Genomic DNA, 7,519 nt, shown 5'->3' with positions numbered 1-7,519 from the left:
ATAATTAAATTTTAAATGCCTGATCCCTTTAGATAAATTGCAGTCAATCTAGATATATACCTCAGTACATAACCTGGTTAGATTGTTTGTTTTATAGCGACGAATTTTGCAAGTGTTGTTTGGATTTTTTTGACATTTTGGCCTTTATAATTAAGTTTATTTGTTTGTTTCTTTTATGCCATGTGCAATGCTCACCTAAAAATAAGAAAAAAATCACACAAACTCTTCTTGTAATTTTTCTCGAAAAGATACCAGGAATCACTTCTATAGATGATGTGAAGGCCGATACCCCCGCCGACGCTGCTGTTAATTTACTTCTGTCAGACGTCATCCCTGCAGCCACGGCCAAGGCTCAAGAGGTAAAATCGTAGCATCTCTATCCATAGTCTTATTATGACGTCATGTCGTGCATGCTGTGGACTCGACATCCAGAGTTTTGTAATCTTAGGTGCGACGGTAAGTGACCGTCCGTCCAACGTTCAGGGTTCCCTCCGCATTCTCTATTTTCCTCTACATAACGTCTTCACCAATTGACGTACGATAATTATTATGTAAACTTTAAGCAACCACATGTTGTTCTTCATATTCAATGAGATATGTGAATACGTGATTAACTGGGCTTTTATTGCTTTTAAATCATTTGATCTTGCTAATGAGTACTATTATAACAACTACATTGTGTTGTCTAAATTAAGTGCATAATTTTAAAACAGTGTATATGCCCTAGGGGTCATCGTGCATGGTTTGTGATATTCCTGGATATAATGTACTAAGTGCACCTTAAGGGACAAACGTTTTTTTTAATTTTATTATTATCATTTTCAAAATTAGGCAAGATTTATTTATATCTTAGTTGTGTTAAATTGTTTGTACAGGTTGTGTTATGTTCTATTTTGAATTGGTAGACTTCGATTAACATTTCTGTTCATTATTATCAATGGGGTTTTGGCTCTGTTATGAATGCAATCTGTGTCATTATTATGGGTGACTTGGTGCAGTGGTCAGCTGTACAGCTTTGCATACATCATGATAGGTCGACAGCTGCAGACAATGACTTTTGCTATTGTGGTGTTTATTTTACTTAGTTACATATGTGCTGGTGTATATGAACAAGTATGTATGTATGTATGTATGTATTATGTATGTATATATGTATGTATGTATGTATTATGTGTGTATATATGTGTGTATGTATGTGTGTGTATGTATGTTTGTGTGTATATGAATGTATGTACGTTTAACGACATCTATGTAAAATAATGACTGTATGATGCCAAGTAAAGTTATACATGTGCCAATATAAGAATTTACACATCAAAAAGGTAATATGAAAAAGGTAACGATGTTAAGATCCATTAATAGCTATCAACAATAAAGAATAAAGGTAACACATGTTCAGTCTTCAAAACATATAGTCAAAATGTGTTAAATGAACGCATTTCTCTCAAAGAGTCTTTGATTTTCTCGGGTGGTAAATCATCATTAACTTTCTTCATTAACTAGCCAATTTAATGGGTTTACGTTTGTCTCTTAGATCAAACTTATAAAGAATGTTGAATTTTACGGTTTGTACAAGGTCACAAAATATATTATAACTATTTGCCCTAAAGATCCCGTCTTCCTAGTCCGTTATTTTCAAGATATTCTAAGAAATTTATACGATTTCTCTAACAATGCATTTTTTCACTCACGATCTCTAAGAAATTTGCTCGTTGCAGTACGTAATGTTCTTGCGAAGAGATTGAATTACAATCAAGTTTCTTCCAGGTTTTTTATATGATGATAACAATTATTAAAGAATATATATATATATATATATATATATATATATATATATATATATATATATATATATATATATATATATATATTTGTGTGTGTGTGTGTGACTTGGAGTTTTAACGTTAGGTAACAATTTGTCAGTCATATCGCTGCGATGTCTTCAATATGAACAGTTTATAGTAATGTCTAGCACTGGGGCATCATGCTGCAGACATGTAACATCATGTCCCACCCAGCCACATTATCCTGACACCAGGCCGACCAGTCCTAACACTAACCTCTTAATGCTGAGCGCCTAACGAAGTAGCGGTTAGTACCATTTTTATAAGTCTTTGGTATGATTCGAACGGAGTTCGAACCCCTAATCTGCCGCATCCAATACAGACGCTCTCACCAATAGGCCTACTTATCTATGTCTCTTCTTCTAAATGCTTAGCAGAACATCAGAGTGGGTGGGGTGCGTTGACGCCTGGAATGAATAAGTTATTATAACTATGCCGAGTGATATAGTCACTGACGTTTAGTTTTAAGATTGCTTCGAGTTTTGTTTCACTATAATAAGTTATTACTTATAATTTCAAGTTCACGGAGACCCTCGTAAATGTTGTTCTTCGATCAGCACTGCCAGAGAATTCGTCAACGATAGAACCTTCAAGAATCTCACAAGTGTCGAACACTCTGTCTGTCATCATCAACGACCCCAATAAAGTCAATGAGCAGACAAAGGTATGTTAGAATAACATGTAGCCGTGCATAGCAAGCGCCGAACTATAAACAGCGTAAACCCAGATTTGTCGACGCATGTTACGCTGTCACATGCTTCTAACGTTGATAAAGCAGCAACGATCCTGATCTGCATGTGCAAAATCCGGGTCTACGCTGACCGAAAATGGGTTCTTCTTGTACACGAGAAAGGTGATAATTTCTTGTTGCAAACGATTAAAAACTGTATTAAGATAAATAATTTCTCTGTAGTTCTATTTAAGACAGGAGTGCATAACCCGCGGCCCGAGAACGTGTTCTGTCCGGCCCTCAGGTCAAATTAAAACAACACAGAAATCTGGCCTGTGAACAGTAGTTATATTAAAGAAATTAGAAATCACTGGGCTAGTAATCCTTACATAAAACCTTCACGTCAAGCAGCAGTTTATTAACGTTGATTTCGTTTACCAAGTCGTTGTTGAACAGAACATGTAGCGTCGTGTTTGCGGCCCTGGAGTGGTCTGAGAAAATGCAATCTGGCCCTTGGCTGAAAAAGGTTGTGCTTCCCTGTTTCAAGGCAATTTCGTTTGTCTGTCGCTATTTTCAGTGTTTTTCGGACGATACTACTTGTGTAGACACTGTCTCTTTGTTGCACTATTGTTGTTCTTCCTTCAAACAACGAATTTCAACGTAAGCAGTCCAAATCACATTTCCCAAACTGTACTTAACGTTTATTTGCTACATTTATCTCAAAAATGATACCGATAATTCATCCAGTTTCTTGATAAAAAGCCTTAAGTAAAATCGTCTTAACTTCAGCTTGGTGTCCATCTTCGCTGCCCTATGTAACATATCTTAACCTTGGCTAGCGAAGACGCCCGAGACCCATTTCCGCTACAATCAGAGCAATATACCTCAGATACACAAGGGCATATATACATACATACACAAGGGCATACATACATACATACATACATACATACATACATACATCGTTTTCATTAATTAAATTTTTAATTCGTTCCTCTGTCACGGATTTTTTTTTTTTTACGAAAACGGCCGAGGATGCTCCTATTGTTTTGCAGAAGATAATGCTTCACGCGCTTCATCAGTGTCGTCTGCTCTGCGTATCAGGTTTTACTTGGTAAAAAGGTTGCGTGAACATTTGTTGTCAGCATCATTTGCAGTAATCCTAATTCGCTTTTAATTTTGTTATATTTTGTAGTTTCTTGCATTTATATTTGTTGTTTTTCTAGGATAGAGCTGCGTAATTTGGCATATCACAGACGCATCGATATCAAATTGTAGCTAGTCTGATAATACAAACCCGTTTGTTTGTACCCCCCCCCCACCGATTTAAATAATGGAAACATTTAATGTGATAAAAAGTGCAAGGAACTTAGTCAATTCATTCAGGGGGCGCTCACCAGTTAATATGTACTTTTGAGAGAGTGACGTATGTACGGTGAAGTAGTTCGCATTTAAAACATGCACAATGGAGAGAATGTTGGCATACCTCAATGCTACATTAATGTAATGTGGATGATATTTCTTTGGATATTGTACATTTGGAAATTTTACATGATTTAAGCACACTGCTAACTAAAATGACTGTTCCCTTGTGTTAAAAAATCAGTCTGAATTAGTCTAAAGTACACAATACATAGCAGCTATTAAAATAGGGAAAATGAAATTTGCGAGACTAGACAATACTAGCTTCTGAAAGTGCAATGAATGAATTACCAAATATATAAAATGTAAAAAAAGTTATCGGCTCTTTTTTATACAGTTTACCTCTGAGGTTCAGGAAGTGAAAATGACCAAGTAGAGCTAGCACTTTTTTGAAAGGTGCACATCTTAAGTCAGGCCAAGCTGTATACTCTATAACCCATAGTACACCCATCAATCATACACCAAAATAAAGGGAATTAAACGTTCGTTGAATTTTTACCTAAGATATACAAGGTCTTTTTTAAAAAGCCAGTATAACCAGTGAGGAAAGCCGGGGAAATTCTTTTTCTTTAAAATTCTAACCCTATGTAAAATACGAAGCTGTAGAGCGCCACCTTAAAGCAAATATAAAAATGTTTGCAATTATTTTTTTTTATTTTCATATAATTATGTATGATGTTCTGAATAAAATGGTACATTCATATTGATGTTAAGCATGAAAATAAGCAAATTATGCTCATTTTGCTCTTGCTTCATAATTTGCCATGAGGCATGTTTGTCTGAGTAGTGACCTTAATTATGGGGAAATTAGAAGTCTTAGAATATAGGAATAGAGTCATCTTAAATTTAAAACTGTTGCAATAAGTAAAAGAAATATATGGTGAAAAATATTTCTTTTCATTTATTTGCAATGAAATAAAAAAATAAATGAAAAGAAAGTGAATTCGCTTTTTCCATATTAAACAATAGGCAAATATTTTACACTTTGACCTTTGACCTTTATGAACCTGATGGGTTACGTCCCTTTTCAAATTGTAAAATTCATTGTTGATATCTCTTAAATAATTCTGGCTAGTTTCATGTTCCTGTCATTCAGCATAACGTTAGTTGCTATGTTTACAAAATGTAATATGCATTCTTAAAATAGCTCACTTTTTATCGGGGGGAGGGGGAAGCGGGACTTGTTAGAGATTCTGACACTCATAAATACTGTTCTGTGGGGGGAAAGGCAGAAGAATTATTCAAAAGGATTGTTTTGATGCTTGCGACTTAAATGTTTCAGCCATATAAACATAATTAAATCATACAATAATAATATCTATATTCTCTTTATGGGGGCGCTCACCAGTTAATATGTACTTTTGAGAGAGTGACGTATGTAAGGTGAAGTAATTCGCATTTAAAACATGCACAATGGAGAGAATGTCGGCATACCTCTATGCTACATTAATGTAATGTGGATGATATTTCTTTGGATATTGTACTTTTGGAAATTTTACATGATTTAAGCATACTACTAACTAAAATGACTGCTCCCTTGTGTTAAAAAAAATCAGCCTGAATTAGTCTAAAGTACACTATACATTGCAGCTATTAAAATAGGGAAAATGAAATTTGCCAGACTAGACAATACCAGCTTCTGAAAGTGCAATGAACAACTACAAATTTGCTTTTGATGTGGATTTAACAAGCAGTTTAATTTCTGTGTTCATATATGCAGAGGGATATAATTCCAAATTCTCAACGTTATATAATTTACGCAATTATTCAGCAGTTACCAACAGGATGAACTACGTCATTATCTTGTCTGATGAAAATAAACTAGCCTATAGTGTACGCAATATGGCGCCGTGTTAGTATGGAAAGTCCGTTAAGCATGAAATGGTGCAGGGGATGCCAGCATTAATGCCATTCTGGTCACAGTCAGGTTAGAAATTATAAATCAATGATTCAATTAACTTAGCTCTGTGCACTTTTTATCACATTAAACGTTCTCGTTTTTTAAATCGGTAGGGGGGTACAAACAAACGGGAATGTAGAGTCAGACTATAATACTAAGATTCTGGAAAGAATGTAAATACCTTTTATTTTAATCCCGAGCACGTTATAAGCGTATATACACTAAAGGTGCGTAATATTAATTGTCTCCTTTTATTTGACAATGTTTAGATAATGACGCTAAGTGGTCAACTATAATTTTTATGTCAATCTTACTAAATACACGAACCGCGAAATTTGAATTTATTGGTCCAATTTGTCTTACATTGTTAGGAATTGGTATTGGGAGCTCTGGATCAAATTTCGAATGGAATTTCCACAAATTCGCTGGATAATGAAGAAAGTAAAGCCGCTGTGAACTGTAAGTATATTTGATTTGCATGAAGATCTATTGTTTCTACTAATCCGCGGTACCAGTTTGAAATAAATGCTTAACCAAGCTATATTAACTACAGCCTTCCTTTTGTGCTAACCTTCAGTACGTAAATTTTGATTCTGCGGAAACATTTTGAACACTTCTCCTGTATGATATTTGTATTTTCGTCTCTTTTTATGACTTTGTGAGATTTTCGTTTGATTAATTGGATTAGGTGTTGGAAACGTACTTATCAAACCGAGTAATTAGCATAATTACTTGGAGCAGACGTCTTGATGTACAGTATTCACGGAACTTTATGTTAGCATAGATCAGTTTGGTGTAAAGGTCCGTCCCTAATTTCTGAACACTAGGAATTCAATGGAAATTTTCACGTAAACGTTTTTAGTTGTTTGAGATGGGAATAGTTATGTGTATTAGGTTTTGGGGGTCATGTTTGTTAGTATATTGCATGAAATACAGCTAAGAAGCAAGAAATAGTCATGGGTGAATTTGTCATTAGCTGATCAGAGGACAATAATTAGTGGTATTAGCGTGTTTAAAAATCCTTGAGTTGACAATGACTTGTATTGAGGTTTTTGGATAAAAGATAAACATCGACCTCAAGCCAACGCAGATGTGTTTTCAATCACTTGATATTGAGGTGCTGTATGACTCCTGCCGAGAGTGAGGTGCTGTATGTGTATGACCCCTGACGATAGTGAGATGATGTATGACCCCTGGTGATAATGAGCCTCGCTGTATGACCCCTGGCGATAGTGAAGTGCTGTATGACCCCTGGTGATGGTAAGGTGCTGTATGACCCCCGTGCGATAGTGAAGTGCTGTATGACCCCTGGCGATAGTGAGGTGATGTATGACCCCTGGTGATGGTAAGGTGCTGTATGACCCCCGTGCGATAGTGAAGTGATATATGACTATAATACGTGTACCCAGAATCTTCATCTTAGTCACGATATGATACGTGCCGCTACGAATGACCCGATACGATACGTATCGTTACAGGCGCCCTTCTGTTGCCTCTTTAACAATTTGTTGTCCAAGATTATTTTGATCGAAATAGTATCATATCGTTCTCTTTAAACTTGAGGATAAACGACAACTGTCCCATTTATTTGTCACATCGAGTACTATTAGTAATAGTGACTTTAATGATCTGTATATTCACTTTTACGTTAATCGATGATGCATCTGGAGTATGTATTTCGTG

At 35.5% G+C, this 7,519-nt stretch overlaps 1 protein-coding gene across 1 annotated transcript in view; it reads left to right on the top strand.

Moving 5' to 3' along the window:
* Positions 1-2,378: 2,378 nt before the first annotated feature.
* Positions 2,379-7,519, top strand: part of LOC149803144 (polycystin-1-like protein 2) — a 67,037-nt gene continuing 61,896 nt past the window's right edge. Inside the window, exons 1-2 of the mRNA XM_089953892.1 lie at positions 2,379-2,508; positions 6,208-6,295. The gene's annotated coding sequence lies outside the window, so the exon portion shown is untranslated. The remainder of the gene's footprint in view (positions 2,509-6,207; positions 6,296-7,519) is intronic.

Source organism: Sinohyriopsis cumingii, chromosome 3 (genome assembly GCF_028554795.1).
Source record: "Sinohyriopsis cumingii isolate HCF-2022 chromosome 3, ASM2855479v2, whole genome shotgun sequence".
NCBI lineage: Eukaryota > Metazoa > Mollusca > Bivalvia > Unionida > Unionidae > Sinohyriopsis > Sinohyriopsis cumingii.
Note: the sequence above shows the minus strand (reverse complement) of the source record. Positions and strands in the feature narration are given on the sequence as shown.